This window comes from Canis lupus, chromosome 31 (assembly GCF_003254725.2).
Source record: "Canis lupus dingo isolate Sandy chromosome 31, ASM325472v2, whole genome shotgun sequence".
In the NCBI taxonomy this organism is placed as follows: Eukaryota; Metazoa; Chordata; class Mammalia; order Carnivora; family Canidae; genus Canis; species Canis lupus.
This window is the reverse complement of record NC_064273.1, coordinates 21,473,916-21,500,575: the sequence shown is the minus strand read 5'-3', so window position 1 is coordinate 21,500,575 and position 26,660 is coordinate 21,473,916. Positions and strand designations below refer to the sequence as shown.

General features: G+C 37.0%; 1 long non-coding RNA gene across 1 annotated transcript in view; it reads left to right on the top strand.

Annotated features, from left to right (window-relative positions):
* LOC125754111 (uncharacterized) overlaps positions 1-26,351 on the top strand; it is a 78,630-nt gene extending 52,279 nt beyond the window's left edge. The window contains exons 3-6 of the long non-coding RNA XR_007407537.1: positions 11,756-11,884; positions 17,621-17,787; positions 25,283-25,393; positions 25,921-26,351. This is a non-coding gene — a long non-coding RNA (uncharacterized LOC125754111). The remainder of the gene's footprint in view (positions 1-11,755; positions 11,885-17,620; positions 17,788-25,282; positions 25,394-25,920) is intronic.
* The last annotated feature ends 309 nt before the right edge of the window (positions 26,352-26,660 follow it).

The following is a 26,660-nucleotide window of genomic DNA, read 5'->3' as shown; positions in this document are numbered from 1 at the left end:
CTTTCATGTTAAGATCTATAATCTATATCAAATTAATTGTGTGTATGATGAAAGATAAGGGTTATTTTTTCCACTCATAAATATTCAGTGGACCCAGACCCATTTATTGAAAAGATCTTCTTTTCTCAGCTGAATTGCACTGCTGTGTTGTTCAAGTTACTCTGCAAAGGTAGATCTGGGTTTGAAATTTCTTCTGTTTCTTTTTGTCTTACTTTCCTAGGGTGGCCCTCAGAAATTACTATAAGTTAGGGGGCTTAATACAAAAGAAATACATCTCAGCTGTGGGTAGTAGAAGTCTGAAATCCAGATGTTGCAGGACCAAGCTCCCTCTGTAGGCTGAAGGGGAAAATCATTCTTTCTTCCAGCTTCTGATACCTCAGACATTTCTTGGCTTGGAGCTGCGTGACTCCAATCTCTGCCTTCTCCCCAGTGAGTCTGAGTCTCAACTGTCCTTCTGATTTTCTCTTATAAGGATGCCTGTCATTGGATTTAGGACCCACCTTAACTACTTATACAATCTAATCACATCTCTTTTTCCAAATAAGACCATATTCACAGGTTCTAAATGTTAAAACACAGGCATACCCTTTTGGGGCTACCATTCAACCCGCTGTGCTTCTGTTTCATTGGTCTATTTATCTATTCTCATACTAATACCCAACACCTAATGTCTATTACTGTAGTTTTACAGTAAGTTGTGAAATTGAATTATATAAAATTTTCAACTTCAACTGCAAATCATTAGGGGTCAGTTTCAAAGCAAAAGGATAAGTAGCTTGCAGTCTGAGATTAATGAGAAGGATGCTTAAGTGCCTCCCTGTAATATTGTGCTCTGCACAGCCTCATTGTGAGGGTCCTCTTGGGACGTTAATAGAGTTCTTGTAATGTGGAGTTTTCACTGCTCTTCTGTCTTGGGAATATTGAACTCTTCTTTGCTCAATTATATTTAGCACATGCTTTGAATGAGCAGCTAAAGTCATTTTATGACTTTTTTATGATTACTGGCTAGTTATTGAGTACTCCTGTTGTTCTTATGGAAGTAATAGGCACTTCAAGAGATAGTAGAGGCTAATAACTGCCAGAAACAGACAATTATGAAGAAAGAGGTGCCTAAAGAATTCCAGGATTCTTCCCCATTCTCACTGAGGTCCTCTGAGATTCCCCTCCTTTCCCCAACATGAATCATACTTCCTAGCTTGTCTTAACTGTGCCATTCTCTGAACACAATAGGATCCATTCACACCTCCATTCCATAGGTCCCAATTGTTTCCTTGATGTCTTAGTCTACTCGGGCTGCCGTAGTGAAATACCACGGACTGGGGAGCTTAAATGACAAGAATTTATTTCTCATATGTTACAAAGGCTGGGGCAATTGAGATCAAGGTGCTGGCAGATGCAGTGTCTGGTAAGGACCTGCTTCGTGGCTTGTAGACAGCTGCCTTCTAGCTGTGTGCTCACATGGCCTTTCCTTGGTGGTATGTGCTGGTGGGGAAGGAGGGGAGGAGGAGGAGAGGAGAGGGAGAGAGATGAGGAGAGAGCAGGCGTCTGGTGTTCTAATTATTTTAAGGGCATGAATCTCATCATGAGGACACTACCTCATGACTTCATCAAAACCTAATTACCTCCTAAATGGCCCACCTCCAAATACTACCATCTTGTGCTTTAGGCCTTACATGTGAATCTGGGGGGAATACAAATATTTAGCCCATAACGCTTGGCATACCCTTACTCCCTAGCTTCCCCTGGTAGGGAAGCTATCATTGCTATCCAGTGCAGAGCACTTACTATATCAGGCTCTGGATTATATGCATTACTCTAATTCCCAAAACAAGCTTAGAAGATAGGAATCATCATTACCAATATCATTACCTTTACAAATGGTAGAATTGAGTTTTGGGAGTTTGGGACTTTCCTGAAGATTGAGGAGCATGTTGTGAAGCCAGGGATCCATCACACGTGCTTTAAATCAGTGACTCTCAAATCATGATCATTGGACCAGTGGAATCAGCATCACCTGGGAACTCAAATGCTTAAGTCCTACCCAGACCTACTAAATCAGAAGCATTGGGTGGAGCCCAAATAATCTGTGTTTCAGCAAGCTTCCCAGGAAATTCTGATACATGCTTCAGGAAAGAATCACTACTCTAAGTAAGTATAAGAAAGGAAATTATAGGTAATTAGTTACTTATTAGTGGAGTAGGTTGTTTCCATGTTAATATTGGGTCTATGTTGATGTGAACAATATTCATTAGACACGTTATAGCATCAAAACAGCAATTTGTGGCTCAAAGCCACTGTGTGGAAAACCTCCCCATCTTCCAAGGCCCATTTCAAATCTCACCTCCTCCATAAAGGTTTTTGTTTTGCTTTATTTTGTTTTGCCTTGGTCACTGCCATTTGCTTGTATCATCCTGTGGTCGATGTAAAGTATCACTATTCATCTCCTTCAGGGTTGTGGCTATCTTTCATTAGTTTGATTCAGCATAGCAATAGGAAGTGCCTCCTATACACTATTTGCTCAATAAATATTTGCTGGATTATGAATGGATTTCTATTTATAGAAAAACTCTATTTGGTTCCTTCTGCTTGAAATTCTGAACCAGAATAATTTGTGATATGTATATATTTTGAAATGTTATATATATGATATATATTTAATATGTGATATATATCATATATATGTAAACTAATGCTTTTATCCCTTTTCAGTCTGGCATATATTTATTTTGATCTATTGCTAGCTCCCAATAGAGAGGAAGATCTCATTATATTACTTTATATAACAAAATCTTCAGATAACTCCTAAATATATTAAATTGAAGGATAATATATAACAGTTTAAGGGATCCCTGGGTGGCGCCGCGGTTTAGCGCCTGCCTTTGGCCCAGGGCGCGATCCTGGAGACCCGGGATCGAGTCCCACGTCGGGCTCCCAGTGCGTGGAGCCTGCTTCTCCCTCTGCCTGTGTCTCTGCCTCTCTCTCTCTCTCTCTCTCTGTGTGACTATCATAAAAAAAAAAAAAAAAAAAAATTAAAATGCCCAGGCATTGGAAAGAGGAGGTATAAAGAAGGAAACTGGGAAGTCTAAGAAATATATAATCATTTTTGGAATAATGGAAGATTGGCCACATGCTGGACTGACTTAAGATGAACTAAATAAAGACATTTTTGACAATGCTATTACTTTCTATTGTCTACCTCCTTTCCAGTCCATTATTAATATTAATTCTTAATATTATCTGTATCCAGTGTCATTTCATAAGATAATTAGCTCATTAGCAATAAAAGATAATAAAGATAGACAGACCCTGATGTATTCAAGTGACATTTTTGTCTAGTTTGTCATATTTGTACTTGTTTGTACTTGTACTAAAGTATACTCCTGCATACATGGTCTGAACCACGGGCTTGTAATGATTATGTGCTGTTCCATTCACCAAGCAGCTTCTACACAGGATAAAAGTACTAGCCAAGAAGTACTTGATATTGCAGCTTCCTTGGCCCTACAAACTTGATGGGATGCAATGTATGTTGCTAACATCCATGATTCTCAGCATGATTTCAAGTCATCAACAGGAAAATGTGCACAATTAATTCTCCAGCATATTAGTGGTATATGGAAATGGATTTTTATTAGTGATTTTTAAATTTATAACCTCCCCCCCCAATTTTTGCTTACAATGCTTTTAATAACAATTAGGGCCTTATCAACAAGTTATTACACAACATATTTCAAATATAATATTTTGATTTTGGTTAAAACGTCATCCTATGCTAGTCAATACAAGAACTGAAGGTTGAAATTGAGAAAAATCTCTTTAATTGTGTATTTCAGATTTGTCTCAGATAGGTACTTATCTCCAAAAACTAATTTTTCACTTCCTTTCTCCCTTGAAGCTAAATTTTACCACAATCTTTGATATGTTCAGAATCAATAGAACCATGTTTCATTCTCCAGCCAATGTGTGGACACAAAATTCTCAGATACAGTTTCTGTGGTAGAGCAGGAAGAGATGGGGACCGAGGGCAGGAGAGTATTTTTTGTTTTAGTTTACATTTAGCGAAAGCTCTTAAACCTCCTATTAGTTGGGTTCAGAGGAATGAGTCTGACCAGTGAAATCTGGTATGAATTTAAACACAATGAAAGGATATAATGATGGTAGAGGGGTAGTGGGTATATTTTCGATGGCATAAAACTAGTGATACCTTTTCTTATGTACTAGCTGCAAACATATGAGGAATAGGAGAACATCCTTGTCTTAATGTTTTGCTCCCAATGAAGAAGAAATATTTAGTCACTTGTCTTGAAACACATGCAATCATTTTTGTCCCAATTGAGTAAATAATTTTCTGGAAATTTATAGAAAAGCATGGAAATGTAAATTTATTAAAAATAAAATTTCTTTTGTTAGTGTATTACTAGATCTATGATCAAAAGATAAAAATCAAAAGATGCAGACCAGCAGAAAGGATCTGAAATTGGTGACATTTTGGTGCATATACTTTCAGACATCCTATTGTAATGCTATTTTGTTGCTTGATTTTTTTTTTTCCCTTAAAAGACTTTTCCATGCCACAAGCACTATCTACCACATGATTTGAACTGGCTTTACAATTTTATTGTGTAGGTGTCTTCTCACTTAGCCAATCCCTTTTTATTGACGTTTAGATTGTTACCAAATTTGCTATTCTATGCTGTGCTATGATGATCACCTTTATAGCTTAATTTTTCTTTTCATTTTAATAATTACTTTCATTTAAAATACATCTAAATTATTTTTTTGGTATGTAGATATGGAGTTACTGGGTCAAAGGTAAGAAATACTACTGGAATTATTTGCCTAAAAAATAGATGGGGAATTTTAGGTCAAGCATGTTATCCTCGGTCGCCTGGGTGGCTCAGTGGTTAAGCGTCTGCCTTCGGCTCAGGGCATGATCCTGGAATCCGGAGATCGAGTCCCACATTGGGATCCCTGCATGGAGCCTTCTTCTCCCTCTGCCTGTGTCTCTGCCTCTCTATCTCTCTGTGTCTCTCATGAATAAATAAATAAAATATTTAAAAAACCCCCAAACTCCACATGTTATCCTGATTTCTCATGCACATCACCAATTTGCTCCCAAAACTTTGGACCAGTTTATCACACATGATGTAATGCATTTCCCTACCCGTTTCTTTTTATATATTTTCCCAATATAATAAGTAAGACATTAAATTATAATTATTTCTCTTTGTCTTACCTTTCACATTAGGAATAGCTATTAAAATGTTCAGCTATTGGGTCTTTTTAAAATGTTAAGTAGGATATATTTGTTACCTATTGCCACCTTAGAATTATAGCCATTTAAAATAATGCAAATATATTATCTCCCAGTCCTATATGTCAGGAGTCTGGTGAGCTCAGCTGGGTCCTCTGGCTTGGGTTTCACTGGCTGAGATCAACTTGTTGGCAAGCTGAACCCTTATCTGGAGGCTCTGACAAGGGAGTCTGTTTCAAGCTCATTCAAGCTGTTGACAGAATTCAGTTATTTAGGCTGCAGAGGCGAGGTTTTCTTGCTGGCTGTCAACTGGGAGCCTCTCTCAGCTCCATGAGACCACCAGAATTCCTTGTCATGTCGTCCTTGCATCTTCAAACCAGCAAATTCCTGTTGAATACTCCTCATGCTTTAAATCTCTATCATTTCTTTCTTTTTTTAAAAAATATTTTATTTATTCACAACACACACACACACACACACACACAGAGGCAGAAACATAGGCAGAGGGAGAAGCAGGCTCCATGTAAGGAGCCTGATGTGGGACTCGATCTAGGAGTCTCGGATCACGCCCTGAGGTGAAGGCAGACTCTCAACCACTGAGCCACCCAGGGGTCCAATCTCTCTGATTTCTACTGTTTGTTGTCTTTCTGCTTTTAAAGGCACATGTGATTAGATTGGGGCCTCTTGGCTAGACTAATCCAGACTAATCTTCCTGTTTTAGGCCTAGAGACTTAATACCTGTAAAGTCCCCTTTGCCACATAAGATAGTATATTATTTAGTATTCTCTAGAGAAACAACTAATAGGATATATATATATCCTGTTTGAGTATATTTGAACATGTTTAAATATAGAATGATTTATATATATTATAAATGTATGTTATATACATATATATTTAAACATATTTATTTAAAATACATATTTATTTATTATGAGGTATTGGCTTATGTAATTATATGATTATGGAGACCGAGAAGTTTCATAATCTGCTGTCTGCAAGCTGGAGATGCAGGAAAGCTAGTGATGTAGTTCCAGTCTAAGCCCAAAGGCCTAAGAAGCAGGAGAGCTCATGGTATGGATCCTCGTTCCATGGCAGCAGAAGATAAGATGAGATGTTCAAGCTTAATCCGTGAGGCAGGAGAAAGGAGTGAATTCCTCTTTCCTCGTGCCTTGTGTTCTATTCAGGCCTCCAGAGGGTTAGATGATGCCCACTCAAACTGGGGAAGATAAATTTACTTTACTGGGTCTATCCTTTCAAATGTTGATCTCATTCAGAAATAACCTCACAGACCCACCCAGAGATAATTTTTAACCTAGGCACTCCATGGCCAGTCAAGTGACACATAAAATTAATCATCACATAAGGTAATATATTTATTGGTTTCAGGGGTAAGGGTGTGAATATCTTTGGGCGGCCATTCTGCCTACCACATCACCAAAGGTTTGGTTTGCCTACTGCATTCATCAATTCTAAAACAAGAACATAAGGCTTTTGTCTTTTGGAACTTGTAATAAGAATTATGTACTACTTATTTATTTAAAAATGAACAAAGTCGGGGGATCCCTGGGTGGCGCAGCGGTTTGGCGCCTGCCTTTGGCCCAGGGCGCGATCCTGGAGACCCGGGATCGAATCCCACATCGGGTTCCCGGTGCATGGAGCCTGCTTCTCCCTCTGCCTGTATCTCTGCCTCTCTCTCTCTGTGACTATCATAAATAAATTAAAAAAAAATTATAAAATAAATAAATAAATAAAAATGAACAAACTCAAATTACTCAAAAGTAGAGTGAACAGTAGAAAGAAGTCCATGTACTTATCACACAACTTCAACCATTATCAATATTTTGCTAATTTGATATAGCTATTTGTCTCACCGTGCTTTTGTTTTTACGTATCTTTTGGTGGAAAAATATCTTTATTTGCAAAGACCAATTAAACTTCTTATTTTATTGAGACTCATAATAGTTTCATATAATACAAATTAAAGAACAAAACAGTAATAATTTAATGCAGGCAAAAGAATACTAGTGCCTTTTTTCTCATTTAGTGAATGGGAAATAGGGTGTGGAGTATTGAAATCTTGCCCAACTTACATAGTTGCCATTGTGATTCATTGACATTCTTGATAACTGTCTTACCATATAGGATTCTCTTATTTCATTCTGTGCTGGTATATAAGGGATAACTGAGTGAAAGAATATGCTTAAAGTAGTCAGCTTGTCTCAGAGAATTTAAGAAATGAAACCCAAGCTGCATGACATTTCTTCTTATTTTCTTTTTTTCTCTTGATGCCACGCCTTGGATATGTGAAGGGTAAGTAGTAATAAAACTTACTTAAGATATTTTATTATTATAACATGATTACTGGCCATCACTGGAGAGTATGGAGTTATATATAGACCAAAATCCATGGCTAATCCAAAAATAACATTTCTGTATTTGCAGTGTGTTTTCATATCGTATTTAACTGAGCATGTGCTGATGTTCTGGGAATTTCATTTGAAAAGAATAATAAAGTATACCATCAAAATCTGGCTTCGGTCTATGAACACCTGGCTTTGAGACTGGTGAAAGGATTCCTTTTTCCAAGTGTTTCTTTGAATAGGAAAATTATGTTCAACTCTTCTATTTAAAAGGGCTTCTTGGTATAAACATTTTTAGATTAAATTACATATAAAATATTTAGTTTGGAGAAGCATCCTCAGATTTGTAATTTATTACACTCCATTATCTCTTACTCTTCCCCCCCGCCCCCTGGTTTTAGAGACCAACACATTCCTCTTTTACAATATTGAATATTTGTGCTGTTATTCCAAACTTTCTCATCTCCTCTAGAATTATGTTCCAGTAAATATCACTTCTTTGGTCTCTATCCACTTTTCTTCTACTCTCAATCACTCTCATTTCATTTTACAGTAACTTACAAATAGACACAACTTCTTTCCTATCTGAAAGACTTACTCTACTTTTTTTTCCCCTTTACCAATGAAATATTAAATACCCACCTTATCAGCACCTATGTGTTTTTAAATTCATCCTAACTTATTTTCTGTTCCACATTGTGTTTACACTGTGCTTGGAACAAGTCCTAGCCACTTACTATTCAACTGAATCCAATAGCCACTTTCTTAGTTGTCATATTCTTTAACCTCTTGTACTAGTTGACAACCATGAACTGAACCGACCTACCGCCCTTTGCCAAAATCTCTCCTTTGTGTCTCTTTAGACATTTTCTTGTTTTCTGATTCTTATGTTACTCCTCCAACTACTCTCTTTTCTTCATTTAGATACAGGTGTTTAAATGGAGCATCTGTCCCCTGTTGCTACCTTCTCTATTTTGTATTCTCCTCCTGGGCAAGCTCAGCCCATGACTTAGACTCTACTTTCCTTGTAAATGGCTTCTAAACCCATGTTTACACTCCTGAATTTCCTTCCAAAGCTCAGTCTCAGTTTTCCAATTTCTGGCTTGACATTTCTACCTAGATATCCTTCTAGAGTGTTCTATTGAGCAGTTCAAAGGATTGAAGTCTTCATCTTCCTCTTAAATCTACTTCCCTCACTATTCCCAACTTTCATTACAACCATTGCCTTGTCATTTAGACTCAACCCATGAAGACCATCTTTGATTCCTGTCTTTCCTTCCCCTTGTCAAAGCAACAAATGTTGATAAACCTGTTTGATTCTCTACCCAGAACAAGTGCTTTCCTCTCTAACTAAATATCATGTAATCTGTCATTTCCAAACCCACAACCTCTTTTGTGTTTCAGAACCCTCTTATCTTTGACTAGGAATATTGCAAAAATACATTAACTTTTCTCTCTCTCCTGCTCTACCCAGTTGGCATGAGAAGTCTTGCCAGTTTAACCTTTCTTGACTTTAGTGTCATCCTCTGCTTCAAATTGTCAATAACTTTCTCTTTTTAAAACAGTAGTTCTCAACTGGGGATGATTTTTGCCTCCCAGGGGGCATTTGACAATGTCTGCAGTTATATTTGATTGCCATAACTAGGGCAGGGGGTGCCTGGGATACTATACATCCTACAATACACAAGACAGCTTCTTATGGCAAAAAAACTATCTGACCCAAAACGTTAATAGTGGAAGCTGCAAAACCCTGGGCTAGAGAATATGCAAATAATTAATTTGGCACTTTAATTTTCTTCTACATTTCATTTACAACCCCATGGGATTTTTATAATTGTTCCTTTTCTCCATTTCCCACCTCTTGATCTTTGCTTATGTATTTTCCTCCCTCATTCATATTTTTCCTTACCTTTTTGTTTATTAAAAAACAAATCTCAGTGCTATCCATCTTTCAGTATTTAGCTTTATTGTCTTATTTTTCATAGGCCCCCATAATAATCCCAGTTGAAAGTGATGATCCTTTGTCTGAATCCTGATAAGGATTTTTTTGGGGGTATTCTTCTTACTACTTCTTGCTTTTTCATGATTATTTATAATAATGTCTTTTAAAACTTACTAGTCTTTACATTTCTGTAAATAAAAGCTTTATTGAAATATAATGCATATTCCATAAAATTCACTCTCATAAGCATAAGATTTTGTGGTTTTAATATATTCACAGAACTGTGCAACCATTACCACTATTCAGTTCCAATACACTTTCATTATTCCCCAAAGAAACCCATGCCCATCCCTCCTGTTTCCCCCTTCTCCTAGCCTCTGACAAGCACAAATCTATTTTCTGGGTCTGTGTTTTAACAGTTCTATACATTTTGTGTAAATGGAATCATGTGATAGGTTGTGGCTTCTTTCACTTAGCAAAGATGTTTTTAGGGTTAAAGACTGTCCTGGGAAAATCATGATATAAATGTCCTATCCGTATGATTTGCTTCTTACTTTGCAAATACTGAGCCGTTTACCCAAGACTTTACTGACTTGTTTTATCCATCAACACAGTGCCATTCATTTTTTTTTTATCTTTCAGAAATGTGTTGATATTTCTTATTTGTTGGTAAGACAACAAACACTCTATGCCCCAACTGTCTATCACCTTATCTTCTCTGTAATGACTTTATTCCTTTTTATACTTTTATTTTTATCAGCACGGTGTGAAGTATTAGAGAAAGATATGTATGTAAAGTCTACTATCGACAGAATTTTAAAAACCGGAAAATAATCCTTTCCTGCTTAACTTTTCAAGTTCAACTTTGGCATTTGTGAAATAATTGATGCCACTTGCTAGGCTGTACTATGATATACATTATACTATGATTTATGTTAAAGTTGGAGCTGACAAAAATGAATGTCAAGTGTATCATTTTGAATTCTCTGAGTGGAGAAAAAGGCATAAAGCAAGACTTAAAGCATTTGTATATTTATATATAAAAAATATTGCTTATATCACCAAATTGGGCATGAGGTAAGTACAAAGTAGTGACTGGTCTGAGTTCTAAAATATTCTAAAATAAATACAAATTTTCCCTTTCTTTCTTTTTTCTTTCTTTTCTTTTCTTTTCTTTTCTTTTCTTTTCTTTTCTTTTCTTTCTTTCTGTCTTTCTTTCTTTCTTTCTTTCCTTTCTTTTTTTTTTTTTTTAAGATTTTATTTATTTAGGGAAAGAGAGAGGCAGAGACACAGGCAGAGGTAGAAGCAGGCTCCATGCAGGAAGCCCAATGTGGGACTGACTCTATGCCAGAACTCTGGGATCACACCCTAAGCCAAAGGCAGATGCTCAACTGCGGAGTCACTCAGGCATCCCAAAGAAATGCAAATTTTAAACATTAAGAGTGTACCCCCACTGCTTTCTAAGATTATTTGGGGAGAAGAACTTTTCAGGCAGAGGGAACATTAAGTGCAAAGCCTTGAGCAAGGGCTTGCCTGCTCTGATCAAAGAAGGGTTATGGGGCCAGTTTAGTTAAGGTGGAATGACAAGGGGGAAGTAGGAGGAAACATGGTCAGAGAAGTAATGAGGACCAGATAACATAGGTCCCCATATATCATGGTAAGGACTTTTAGCTTTTCTTCTGAATGAGCTGGGGAGCTGCTGAAAGGTTGTGAGTAAAGGAGTAAGATTACATTTTAATCGAATCTCCATTTCTGCACTTTGGGGAATATGATGAAGCTGGACAAACACAAAATGGGGGCATAGTTAAGAGGTGATTGCAATCATCTTGGGCACAGATAGTTGTGTCGTGGGCTGTGTGATTAACAGCCAAATTCTGGATACATTCTGAAGATAGAGTCAAAAGAATTCACTGACGTATTTGTGTAGAGTATGAAAGAAGGAAGGACATCAAGGATGATCCCTGGAATTTTGGTTATTAACTGAAAGGATGGGGTTGCTATTGTATCTGATGGGGAAGACTAGAAAGGGGCACGTGTGGGGCTTGGGGCAGATAGATGGTGATCGGAAATCAATTTTAGTCATTTCGTTTGAAATGCCTTCCAAGTGGATTTGTTGGTCAGCATTGGGAATTCAGAGGAATGGCTCCGACTGGAGATGTAAATTAGAAGTCATTGGTATGTGGATGGTACTTACAGCCGCAAGACTGAGTTCAACCGGAGGAAGCATGTAGATAAAAGAGAGAAGCAGCTCAGGAGCACTCCAGAATCCAGCAGCCAGGAGATAAGGAAGAATCAGCAAAGGAGGCAGAAAAGAAGAGAAGACAGGTGAGTGTGGAATCCATCTCCTCATTAGATTGTAAACTGTGTGATGATGGGAATCATATGAGCTTGTTCAAGTGTTATATCCTTCTTTAGTATCTCATTCACAGAAAGCAATAAGTACTGACTGAATGAATATCAATAGCTTGTATATGAAGCAGAGTTCTTTTCTATGCCTCCAAATTCTTGATTTTTTTTAATTGACATAAAATTGGTATAGAACATTAAGATTCAGGTGTTCTTTCTGACAGTCTTTCTCCAGGCATAGTGATTGAAGATGTACAGAGTCTTCTTCTTCAGATCCAGGTGTCTCTTCCGAATGTCCTCTGGTCATTTTGACACCCATGGCTCTAGCCCTGTAAGTCGGTAGTTGGTTATTCTTTTATTCTTCTAGATCATGCAGGGCAAGGTGTTGTCATGTGGGCCAGCTTCCTTTTGCTTCCTCTAAAACTCCTGGATGAGAATTAGCCTGAGCGTGCATTCTCAGGGAAGAAGGGCCTTAGGTCTTTTCTCCTATGCTTTCCATATTTTTTTTCTCTCCATCCAACATATTTTCCTATGTGGTGTTTTGAGTTTTTGAAGAGTCAGTTATAACCTCTCAAAGTCTCTCAAGGAGGTTCTCATAACAGCAAGTCTTCTGAGCCCTAATTTAGCACCATTTGCAGCACTGAGCCCTGCAACCAAGAACTCAGTGAGTCATTTTAGTCCTGTTACTCTGGTAATATTCTAATATGGTATAACAAATTGCCTCCCTGTTGGTGCCTAGAAACAGTGTATGTTGACCTAGTTACAAATGTTCTCCACATGGTGCAATACTATACAGTACGGAAAATCTATTTGGACATATATTTTAGAGTAAAACGATATAAAAAAGAATTAAAACTCAGAATTTTACTTTCAAAGTTTTTGCCACAGGAAAAAGTAACAAATTCAATTCAGGAGGCTCATAGCTATCAATAAAAAGTCACAGGAAGTAGAAAAGAACACAGTGTTGAGTTTTAGTTTTCAAACATTCACATATCACTGTGACAATTCTAAAATTGTTGGGGAGATTTGATAACAAACATAACAAACATGTCATAATGCCCTAGAAATTAGTTCTGTCTTCAGGCCACCAACTCAGTGTGGTAGGTACAATTTTTGAAGAAAAAAAAAATGAAAAGAAAAGAAAAAGCAAAAGCCGTGACCTTCAGAACAACCGAACCATTGTCCTTCTTAAGTTGTTTGCGTTGCTATGAAAATGTCAAGCATGTTTGTGCTAATGGCTTAGAATGTCCTTCTATTTATTGCTTTAGAAGTTGGTAGATGTGAAAGTAACCTAGATCAGGATTTTTCAACCTATGTTAGTATGGCCATTTGGGACATCATCATGGTAAATGTGTAAAGCATGTGTTACATTTCTCAGTCCATTCCCTGACTACATAAGGCAAATTTCATTCAAGGAGCTCTATAGTGAGGGTGGAGTTGCCAGCTTGTTATCTCACTAATTTTGGTTTGCCCATTTCTGATGACCAACTTTACATGAAAATATGTCATATCATGAGACAAATATGAGAAATAAATGATATTTCTTTTTGTGTGGGATACTATGCTTCATAAGAAACAATTGAAGCATTTCTCCAAATTAGAAAATGTAGGTGATGTTGTACACAATTGTTGAATACTTACATCTGAAACTAATGATGTACTATATGTCAGATAATTAGATTTAAATGAAAAAAAAAAGATGCTTTCTAGAAAAAAAGAGAAAGTAACACTTATGAAATGTGTTACCAATCTTTGATGAAATCTAAAAAGAGAGAGGGCATTTACATTAGGTTAAAATGATTTTCAAGCTTTATTAGTTAATCAAACATAATCAAAGAGTCCTCTGGCAAGTGACATGCAAGCTGAATAACTGGTTCTTCATAGGACAAAGTATTTTTGTGTTAAAGTCATTTACAACTTATATTTTTAATTTTTCCCCTCTAATCTACTTTGTTATATACTATTTTTAAACATTTAGGCTACCATTAATTTCACAACTGTCAAATATTGTGCGAAAATTCATTCTTAGAGGGTCCTTATAATGACTTTAAAAAAAGTTTTTTCTTTGGTCTTGTTCATTGTCATAAAGCCAAAGAAAAGCATTAGCATTTTTACTGGATTATTGATTTGATCTTCTTGGGCTGCCATAACAAAACACAATAGACTGGGTGGCTTAAATGATAGAAACTTATTTTCTCATAGTTTGGAGACTAAAAGCCCAAGATCAAGATGCTATCCAATTCTGTTCCTGGCAAGAGGGCTCTTTTTCTGGCCTGCAGACAACTGCTTCTCCATGTGTACTCACATAGGTTTCCTTGGTGTGTTCGTGTGGAGTTCTCTTCTCCTCTTCTTATAAGGACATCAATCCTATTGGATCAGGACTCCACTTTTATGATCTTATCATCTTATTTTATGATCTTATTAAGCTTAATTACCTCCTACAGTCACATTGGGGGTTAGGACATCAATATATGAATTTGTAAGGGTGCCTGAGTGGCTCAGTTGGTTAAGCATCTGCCTTTAGCTCAAGTCATGATCCCAGGGTCCTGGGATGATCCCCCCATCAGGCTTCCTGCTAGCGCGGAGTCTGCTTTTCTCTCTGCCCCTCCTACTCTCTGCTCACTCTCTTTTTCTCTCTCTGTCTGAAATAAATAAGTAGAATCTTTAAAAAGAAAAACAAAGCAAAACAAAATATATGAATTTTCAGGGCCAGGATGGAGGGGGACACAATTCAGTTCATAACACTGAGGTATCAACAGATTTAACTACCAATATTTCCAGTAGTTTAGCAACAGTGTTTCAATTTCTACATTTAACCTTAATGGAGCATGTACTCTGTACCTGACTCTGTGCTAGATTTAGGGCATTAGAAAGATGAATAAAAGAGTCTTCTGTCTGTCAGCTTATAGATGAATATGTGAGACTGATATGCAGACCCACAGACATCATAATACCATGTGAGAAGCAAACGGAAATGTGTACATGCTATTTAAGCATGAATGTCTCTTTTCACTATCTTTACCATAAATATATCTGAATTCATATATATATATATTTTTTTACATAGTAGTAGTCCGTTAATTCAGAATGGCTAAAATTAACAAGTCAGAAAATGACAGATGTTGGTGAGGATGTGGAGAAAGGTGAACCCTCTTAAGCAGTTGGTGGGAATGCAAGCTGGTGCAGCCACTGGAAAACATTATGGAGGTTCCTCAAAAAGTTGAAAATAGAGCTACTCTATGACTCAGCAATTGCACTACTGGGTATTTACCCCAAAGATACAAATGTAGAGATCTGAAGGGGTACCTGCACCCCATGTTTATAGCAGCAATGTCTACCATAGCCAAACTATGGAAAGAACCCAGATGTCCATCGACAGATGAATGGAAAAAGAAGATGTGGTGCACACACACTGGAATACTATTCAGCCATCAAAAAGTGAAATCTTGCCATTTGCAATGACGTGGATGGAACTGGAGGGCGTTAAGTGAAATAAGCCAATCAGAGAAAGACAATTATCATATGATCTCAGTCATCCATGGAAAATTCAAGAAACAAAACAGTGTATCATAGAGGAATGGAGGAAAAAATAAAACAAGACAAAATCAGAAAGGGAGACAAACCACAAGAGACTCTTACTGTAGGAAACAAACAGGGTAACTGGAAGGGAAGGGGTGGGGGATGGCATAACTGGGTGATGGACATTACGTAGGGCACATGATGTGATGAGCACTGGGTATTATATAAGACTGATGACTCACTGACCTCTGCCTCTAAAACTAAGAATACTCTATATATTCATTAATTGAATTTAAATAAAAAAATAAATGAGGAAATTAAGACTTGTAGAAGTGAAGCAACTTAAGACCATGGGTGGTCTATTTGAAATTTAATTTTATTATTTTATCTTTTGAATTTTCTTCCCCTAGTTGTGCTGCTTTCATGTAAATGTGGTTTCATTTGAGGCTTTGTGTTAATATAATCCATTAAAAAAATCCATTATTTCCTTCTCTGATCTCTGACATAGCAGATACTGCCCGGTGAGTTATGCCCACACTATGTTATGTTTTAGATAGAACATTTTATTCCTGAGCTTCCTAACGGATCTCATGCCAAAATTTTCTACTTGTTTCAGGAACTGCAGCAAACTTGCCCTTGTGGTATCGTTCCTCATAGTGTTTTCTCTCCCTCGATGTACGATCAATATGATTTGGAGCGTTAGATGATTTTCACATCCTCTGCAAGTCAATACTTTGCCCCTATCAATTAATAGGAATCACTTGCCACTTATAAAGAATAATTTCATCCAGACGTTGAATTAAAATGAAATAAATGTTGAAGTTTAACAATCACATCAATTTCTGTTTTGTTGTAAAACGAAATTGAGTGTGTCCATTTATCAGTATGTTATGTAATTCACGCTTGGTCACCCTTTCATTAGTCATGAATCATTCTGAAATCATTGGTATCAAGTGAGGTCAAAAGTAGGACCACAGTTACCACGCTTTGGAAACCTTTAATATCAATGCCACTATCAGAACTTTTCAAGGATGTTTGACATTTCATTTCCCAAATTAGGCTGTGAAAGTTCAGGAGACACCCTGAATTTATAAGCATTGAGCCTGGCTTTGTCTTACCTGCTTCCTCAATGCTATTGTAACTATTAAATTTTATAACTGCTACTATGTGTTTTGCCCTTTTATTTATTTTAGCCAGTGGACACACCTTTTCCTTTCAAACTAGTGTGTCAATGGCCTTTCCTTGTAATAACAGTTGACATAATCCTGTTGAGCTTTAAGAAAACACTACCAAGGAAAACACTGACTATTTCTAACTTTCTCAGACCTCTGCAAAGAGGGAAGCAGGTCTCAAACCAGCGTCAGGTGGAGAAAGAGATATCAGTGGGTGCAACTAAGAATTTCAGGTTCTCAGGCATATTTTGCTTTGGATTTACTTTTTAGCCTCTGGCTTAGAATACTGAATTGTGACAATATTTTTCACCTGTCCAGTTGGCAAATGTTTTAAGCAAACAATAACAACTATTGCTGGCAGATACCCAAGGATCTGAGCATTCCAGTATTTGGTGATAGAAATGTGAATTTTTCTACTGTTTTGGCAAATAAATCTGGCAGTGATTATTTGAATTAAAATGATTCTATGTCATATAGAAACTCTAGTTGACGAATTCTAATTACATTTAAAGAAGTACATGTGATAAAGGACATATATAGAATAATGCTTTTTGTAGCATTGTTTGTTGCATCAATAAACCATAAACAGAGACACCTGGGTGGCTCAGTGGTTTAGCACCTGCCTTTGTCCCAGGGTGTGATCCTGTAGTTCTGGGATCAAGTCCCACGTTGGGCTGCCTGCATGGAGCCTATTCTGCCTCTGCCGATATCTCTACCTCTCTTTCTCTCTCTCTGCGTCTCTCATGAATAAATAAATAAAATATTTAAAATAAATAAACCATAAACAATCTGAATGCTTTTGTATAGGGAATTAAATAAATTATGGCACATGCATGTGTGCACACACATGCATACACACACACGATGGAAAATGATGTGTTGGGATCTATCAGTGTCCCATACAAGAGAGATGTTTATAATACATAGTGAGGGGGAGCAAAAGCAAGTTCAAAGTAAAGGGGATGATATCAGTCTGATACAAAAATTAAAAGTAAAAAGCAGATTATGTGGTTTTCTTTTCCAGCTGGAACCATGGAAGGTGCAGAAGAGAAAAATGGATGGTCACTGTTATGCCAAGAACCCTTAAGAAAAAGAAAAAAAAAACCCCTCACAGAACTGAACCTCAACTTAAGAAAGAAGTTTGCCCAAAAGATGTTTTGAAAGGCAAGGAAAAACTTACCTGTGATAAAGGTAAGCTATCACAAAGAATATAGACAGATGTAAAGAACTGCTACAAGAATAGTTAGGATGGAGCTGCCCCAGTGGTGCAGGGGTTTAGCGCTGCCTGCAGCTCAGGGTGTGATCCTGGAGACCCAGGATCGAGTCCCATGTCCGGCTCCCTGCATGGAGCCTGCTTCTCCCTCTGCCTGTGTCTCTCCCTCTCTCTATCGCTCATGAATAAATAAATTAAAAAAATTAAAAAAAGAGAGAAAAGAATAGCTAGGATGGCAAGAAAAGCTGAACTTCATGTACCTGTGGAATTCACACTGGCATTTATCATCAGGATCAGTATTCATGGCGTGACTCCAAAGGCCTGAAAGGTGTTGCAGTTTCTTTGTCTTCACCATACCTTCAGTGGTATCTTCGTTAAACTCAACATTTCAGTTAGCATGCTAAGGATTGTGGCACCATATATTGCAAGGGGGTATCCACACTTGAAGTCAGTAAATGATTTTTTTTCATTCACAGTTATGGCAAATTTACAAGAATTGATTGTTGAATCTCCTGGTAAATATGGCATTGTCTGAGTGGAGGATCTTGTTCATGAGACCTACACTACTGGCAAATGCTTCAAACTAGCAAACGACTTCAACTGGTTCTTCTAATTATCTTCTGTATGAGGTGAATTGAAGAAAAAGACTATTTATTCATTTTATAGAAGGCAGAGATGTTAGTAATGGGAAGACCAAATCAACAGGCTTATTAAAAGTGTTGAATAATGAAAATCCAACCGAGTAAATTTTAAAGATCTAAAGGCTTTATTAGTTGATTTATGAATGGAGCAGCATTCCATCCAACAAGTAGAAGAGAGCTCCAAAGGGCTATAGAAAAGAAAAGGTTGAAAGGCAGAAAGGGAGTGGAAGAAAGGAGGTTATAAGCAAAGAATCCATTGTTCTAGGTAAGGTTGTCTTCCTAGGGGGAACGAAGTGGTCTATCAGGAAATTTCCTAGTGCTGACGAGGAAATTCTCATGTCAATTGGTTAAAGGTTACTTATTTAGGGAGTTGAAACTGCAATTCAGTTAGGTGTTAAGTCTTGCTTTACTAACCTAGGGCCTTAACCCAAGTAATACCACTTTTGGTCTGTGGTTTTTCTTTTTAACAGAAGAATGAACTAAGATATCTATCATGATTATTTTTGTAAACTAATCAGTTAATAAACAGTGACTGCTTTCAAATTGCAATGTAAGACAAACAACCATCTCCCCAACCCAAGAACCCCAGGTTTTGTGATTGATCAAAGAGAAAATGGGATAAGTACTCACCCAATTCTTCAGATTTGTGACTTAAAGGAGGTATGGGGGGGATTTCCTTCCTTCCTTCCTTCCTTCCTTCCTTCCTTCCTTCCTTCCTTCCTTCCTTCCTTCCTTCCTCCCTCCCTCCCTCCCTCCCTCTCTCTCTCTCTCTCTTTCTCTCTCTCTCTCGCCCTCCCTCCCTTCATTATATCAGGAAAGGGAAGACACAGATAGGAGAAAAGAAAAAGTGGATCACCATTCTGGTGATGGATGCTAGGTGAGAGGAGGGCTGGATACCAGTATGACAGCCAGCCTCATTATCTCTCCACTAATGGGGACAGAGGGCTGTTTCTAACTTTGTGAGCACAGAGATTTGAAGAAGGATGTTGATTCAGGAGGAAGAGAATGACTGGACCACCCAAGTTGTCTGCAGTTACTAACGGCCTTTCTCTGTAGAGTTGTCTTTAGGTTGCCCAGGTCAGGTCTCCTCTTAGTTAAGTACACCCATGCAATAATATCCTGCTTCAGAAGTTCTGCCCTTACCTGTGTCAAGCTCAAGTTCCTAGAATGGGAAGGATAGTCAGCAGAAGTTTATTGATGGATGAAGGTACCTCTACTTGAGGTATGAATAGAAACTTCTAGATGAGACAAGAAATTTGTCAGACATCTATACTTTTCTCCTCACCCCACCCACAGAGCTAGGCACCAATTTGTGTGTGGGTGTCACTGTCTAGAGATTTTCTAGGAGAAGAAAATAGTACAATAATAATTAATAATAATTAATAATTAATAGCACAATTAATAATTTGAGGTTATTAATCTCTCCTCCTCCTCCTCCTTCTCTTTCTTCTTTCTTCTTTCTCTTCCTTTCTCCCTCTCCCTATATATATGTCTTTTCCTCCTTATTTGTGCAAATAGTTGGTGCTGGGGGAGTGTGAGCCAGGATAATATTTCTAGCTATTAATTTCCAATAATGCAAGTCTGAAGAAATCAGGCAAGATTGCCAGAAAAGGCCAAATGGAGGATTTGTGGGCATTGGCCAAGTGTTTGGGCCAGAAACATGATGGAAGGTGAATTTTCCAAGTTAGGATATTTCCATGGGAATAAGGCAGTGTAGAGAGGAGACGGGAGTAGTCTGTGGGACCAAGGAGGTAGGGTCCTTGCCTGATTTCCAACTATGTAAAAAGAGAATAGTAAAACTCCATAGAGAAAATAGATGCTTGGAATTGAGACAAATGAAATTAAGAGGATCCACTCTTCCAACAACAAACATTTTGGAATTATAAAGAATGTTGTGGGGCACCAGGGTGGCTCACCCAGTTGACTGACGGACTCTTGGTTTTGGCTGAGGTGATGATCTCAGGGTCATGAGATCGAGCTCTACGTGGGGTCTGTGCACTCTGTGGGGAGTCTACTTGAGATTCTCTCTCTTCTTCTCCCTCTATCCCTTCCCCCACATGCATGCTGTTTTTCTCAAATAAATAAATATTTAGAAAAAAGTAAGAAATGTTGCAGTGAATATTCTGGTGTCCTTGTGCAAGAGTTTTTCTGTAATTTATACTTTAGAAGTTGACTTGCTGGGTTAGTGCCTTTAAACCTTGCTAAATATTGTGAAAATGCTTTCAAAATTATACACATTTAGGGGTGCCTGGGTGGCTCAGTGGTTGGGCGCCTGCCTTCAGCTCAGGTCGTGATCCCGGGATCTGGGATTGAGTCCTGCATCAGGTTCCCTGCAAGGAGCCTGCTTCTCCCTCTGCCTTTATCTCTGCTTCTCTTTGTCAGTCTGTGTCTCTCATGAATAAATAAATAGATCTTTTAAAAAAATTACACACTTTTGCTCTCTCAATCTCTTACCTTTCTCTTCTCAAATTTAAACTACACTCCCTATAGTAAAACTTCATTGTTCGTTAATCATCAGGAATTAACATTAAGAATTTGGAAGTTCCTGTTTCCCCTACTTCCTCATCACTACCTATTTTTGAATTTTTTCCAATCTGAGGACATGAAAGGGTATCTTGTTTTAATTTGCATGTTCCTATTACTAACAAGTTACTTTTTTTTTTTAAATCATCATTTGTCATTTACAGATTCTCTTCTGTGAACTGAAGGTTTATATTAATTTCTTTCAGGGGTTTTTGTCTTTGCCTTACTTCTAGGATACTTTTCTTTATTCTAGATTATTCCTCAAATGCATTGTAAATATTTGTAGCTTGCCTTTAAATTTTAGTTTTGGTTTCTAATGTATAAAGATTTAAAATGTTTGTTATCAAATGTACAAATGTTTCTAATGTATAAAGATTTAAAATGTTTGTTATCAAATGTACTTACCTTATCAAATGTACTTAAGTTTATACTTAATAGTTTACTCCTTTTTTCCCCTCATAAACTTTATTTTTAAAAGTTTAGTCTAATACAAAATGGAGCAGAAGATACATAAATTTCCCATATACCTCCTGCTCTAATGCATGTGTGGCCTCCCCCATTATCAACATCCCTATCAGAGTTGTACATGTGTTAAAACTGATGACCTTTTCATGTTTTAAGAAATCTTTCCTTACTTCAGTGTTATAAGATAGTCTCCTACATTATCTTCTAGAACTTTTAGGGGTTGCTTTTAGCTTTTAAGTCTTTAATCCATGTGGACTTTCTATTTGCTTATGGAATAGGGAAGAATTTAATCTTCAGATATATTTTTAAATTTCTTCCTTAATTACATGGGGTCATCCCATCCTATTGGCAGATTTACCTATAGCTTTACTGAAAAACTCAGGACAGCAAAGCAGCTCATAGCAGGCATCAGGACCAGACATTGTGGGTAAAACACTGGGCTCATGGATAAACCTCAGACACCAATAGCAAACTTGTGGTGCTCCTTGGGTGAGAATAGTGTGGCTTCCTTGGAGTCTCCCATGCTGTGGACATTAGCTAATGGGAAACCAGGAACATCCACTGATTAAAAAAGCATACAACTGGCCTGTCCTTAACTGAATGTCAAGGTCTGGATCAAAACAACCAACCAACTAGCAAACAAAACAACAAATATGGCAGAACTAAGGTATCCTGAGAATTCTTTGAAGCAAATGTAGATAACCCAGAGGAAATTAATTTCTGGGTAATGTTTCTTCTTTGTAGTATCACTAATATATTTAGCATATACTACAATCTTCTTCAAGTTCTTAAAAAACCGAACATAGCAGAAAGGAAAAATCCTATTTTGATTATTTAGTTGGAAAAAGTAAAAATAATATTTATATTACTTCCCTCCACTTCCAAAGAGAATAAAATAAAATCAATTTTAATAATTTGAACAGAGATTAATTCCAATAGTTTTCCAAAAAGTAAAATAATTAGACAGAATTTCATGGTAATCTGGATATTTATATATTTAATAAATTTAATTAAAGAAAATAAAAGAAAGCCTTGACTTACATAAAGTACTTATCTTGATGATTTCTGAAGTAAAAGAATAGTGTCAAAATTAAAAAGCATAGCCCAGAATACAGTGTAACGTCTAAGATGAGTATCAATTTGAGTGCTTGAAATAGATTGATATTTGTAATAAAATTAAAAATAAATTAAAATAATTAGCTGGGAATATCCCACATGTATTCTAAATCCCCCAGGTGGCCTAGGTAATTTTTCTTATTCTTCCACAACACATGGCATTCTTTCTATGAATGACATCAGTTTGGAAATACCCTGTGGGTTTCTGAGTTATAAATGGCCATCTTACTATGAACTCCTGATTATATTATGATTCATACTTTCACTTCTGTTTTTTTATGCTATCATTTTGAAAAGTGAAAATGAAACTGTGTTTAATTGCCCAACAATGCACAAGGGAGAAGAAAAAATGAGGTTGAATGTAATGATTCACAAAATATTTAGGAATTATTGTCTGGAAATATTGTGAGAATAATTTCTTAAGGAAAAAACAATGTAGTTATGACAAAAATGCTCTTAGAGAGTTATTTTGGGACTTAACAGTAATTATTTTTGGAGTTCTGCTTTAAATAGGAACTTATGATTTTTTTGGCATCTCTATTGATCTATTACCTATTTATTATCTATCTATCTATCTATCTATCTATCTATCTATCCATCTACCTATCCATTCATTTGTCTGTAATTCTTTTAAAACTCTTTTTTTTTTTTTTTCATGGAACTGGGTTATATGAGTCCTTGCCTTCTACCTCTAGAATTTGTTCTCTTAACCAGTACACTATGATAGAAAGATGATGATAGCTACTTAGCTAGATAGGTAGGTACTAAATAAGAAAGAAAGAAAGGAAAGGAGAAAGAGAGAAAAAAAGAAAGAGAAAGCAAAAGTAAGGGAGAAAGGGAGGAAGGAAGGGAAGGAGGAAGGGAAGAAGGGAAGGAAAGGAGGGAGGGAGGGAGGAAGGTAGGAAGGAAGGAAGGATCATATGGAAAGTTCAAACATGATTCCAGGTTTGAGAGACTTTATTGATACTTCAAGTTTCCTTAGAGCAGGGTCATACCTGCTCATTGCTGTGTCAGTTCCTAGCATATGGCAACATTCAACAAATATTTGTTGAATAAATGAACACAACAGAATAAAAGCAAATTCTTGTCCCTCACTGTTTTCTGTGGAAAACCACAAGAAAAAGAAATGTCTTCTGTGGTCACAGCATTCTAGTGACCATGAAGTATCAGGAATCTAATGAGATCCTTCTCCTATAAGATCCTTAAAATATTTCATGCTCCCATCATGAGGTATGAAGTTGAAGACTAGATGCCTCAAGGTTGGTGATTCATTATTTAACATTACTTGTAGAATGAGAATTTTGCTAGAGATCATAAACCCTTTATAAAGATTAATGTAATTTTAAAAATCTTTCTATTAAATTGGAATTTACCTCCTTGGGCCACCTGTCACCAAATGGAAGTTCCTACCAAATAATTAGGTCTTATGGATCAACATGTGTTTTCCTATAAATGAAGTAACTCCTCACCTTCAAATCTCCCCTGCCCAGACCAAATATTTTTCCTATCTACACTGCTTTGATGCTTGTATTTCAGATTTACCAACTACTTTTGCTTAAGGCATTCAAGAGTGATCTTAATATCACCTGTTTTTATTTATTTACTTATTTATATTTTTAAAGATTTTTTAAAAAAAGATCTTGTAGGGTTTGAACACGTGACCCTGAGATCAACACCTGAGTTGAAATAAAGAGTTGGATACTCACTCAGGTGCCCCTAAATATTTTATTTTTTTAAGGAATATCTAAGCTCAATATGAGGCTTGAACTTACAACCTGGAGATCAAGGTAGCATGCCCTATCGAGTGAGCCATCCAGGCGCCCCAAAATCACCTGTTTTTAACCATTATTAACACCTTCAGATAGGGTAGTCTAACAGACTGGTCAGCCACTCACTCCTCAGATTTCTAAGAGGTCAGAACACAGGAGAGATATGACTGTATAATGGTAAGAAGTAAAATTATGCTTAGAAGGCAGCATATTAATGAAGAATGTTCAGTAGGAAATATAAAAGCTACTCCTTCCCAAAACACCATTTAAAAATATTAGAACAGCCTAATGTCAGTTATACCAAGAACCTGAGCTGAAAACCGAGAATGTGCTGAGAATAGCAGTGACACTAATAAAATGGTTTTTGTTTTAAGCCACTACGTTTTGTGATCAGCAATAGGTTGCCAGAATGGAATTGCTGAAGATCAAATGGGTATTAATGAACACAAAGTCAAGCGGTGAGACTCTCCTTGAAAACTTAAGGAAATTAAGAGGAGAAATATGGGAATCATCTTACTGACACAAAATAGTTTATAAATCATTAAAACTTGATTTGTAACCTGTTAAATATTTTTAAAATAAATAATGTGTTAAACAGAAAGGGAGTTGGTCAACCTGGCATATGAAAAAATGTAGCAAAGATTTCATGAAGTACACTTTGGCAGAGAGTTCTAGAGAAATTTGTTCCCAAGTCTTGTCCTGTCTGATACTAGTTGTTGAAATTATAGCATTTTTCTTTGTTTGATGCCATTGAACATCTTGTTTAAATCAACCCCCACTTACTCTGAATTCATTTTCACTAAGCAATATTTTGATTATGATTTGATTTCTGATATAGCTTTACAAGGAAGGAATGCTTTGGCTAGTGGACCCCTTGGCAGTTGTATCTCTCATCATAATTAATGTTTTTCCCCCTTGGCCTGTGTAGAAGTCTCCTGAATCTAGTTTGTATGTTACAGTTCCCAAGTTTGACTATGCCTGGCACACTGAAAAGATGAAGTTTTCAAATAGACAGGACTGAGCAGTGGAGTTTGGGCTGCAGTGACTTCCCCAAGACTGCTGCCACTTGGGTGAGTCCTCTGGGCCTCCCCACTTGTGGGGACAGTGTGAAAGAGTACTCGGTAAAATGTGTGGTTCAGAGTGGTGCACCAAAAACCTTAGCTTCCATCCCAAAGTGCTTTCTCTGACAGCTTGTATAAGGAAGAAGCAGAGGAGGAGGAAAGAGAGAGCAGTTTGCCAAAGGAATACTTTATTGACATATGAAGCTCTGATAGAAATCTCTCCTGCGATGGTATATTGTGCCTTGTTAGATGTTATGGTTAATCTTATATGTCAAATTACCTGGACCACAGGGTTCCCAGACATTTAGCCAAATATTATTCTGGGTGTATCTGTGGGTGTGTTTTTGGGTGAGATTAACATTTGAATTGGTAGACTGAGTGAAGCAGATTGCCCTTCCCAATGTGGATGGGCCTTATCCAATCAGTTGAAGGCCTTCGTAGAACAAAAGGCTGGCCTTCCCGCAGAAGAAAGAACACCTTATGCCTGACAGCCTTTGAACTGAGGCAGTAGTTTTTTTTTTTTTTCTTGCTTTCAGGCTCTAACTGAAACATCAGCTCTTCCTGGGACTGGAGCCTGCCAGTATTTAGACTGGAACTACGTACACTATCATCAGCTCTCCTATGTCTCCAGCATGGTGACTGAAGATTTTGGAACTTGCCAACCTTCATAATCATGTGAACCATTTCCTCGTACTAAATCCTTTTCTCTGTCTGTATACACCTGATTGGTTCTGTTTCTTTCGAGAGAACACTGACTAAATAATCGAGTGTCTTCATCAGATGGCATACTACCAGGAATTTTTACTTTTGCATATGAATTAGGTCTTTTAATGTATTTACTGGCAGGGAAAAATATTTCATCTAAACTAGATTTTCTGTGACTTGGTGTAAATGTGTTTCCTATTTTTTTTTTTGTCTTTAATGAGGATACATCCTGTCTCATTAACACTTGTCAAATTTATCCTCAGTAATGGAAAATTATATACAGTAATGAACTTAAAATTTTGGTGTACTCTTATGTCAGAGATGTCTGTGGTATATCTTGCCTGGTTAGTTTTATTTGTGATGCTGCCCCATTTCCTTTAGCTTAACAGTCTCTTCCCTCAAATCCCCAAACTCAAATCTGACTCATCTCTCCGCTGAACCACCCACTACAATGTCAACAGCTCCACAACTTGCAAGTCTTTCTAAAGTGTTTTTAAGAATGATTTATTAAAGGAAAATATATATCAACAACTAGATATACTCTACCACAGCAGCATAAGACCATTCATTA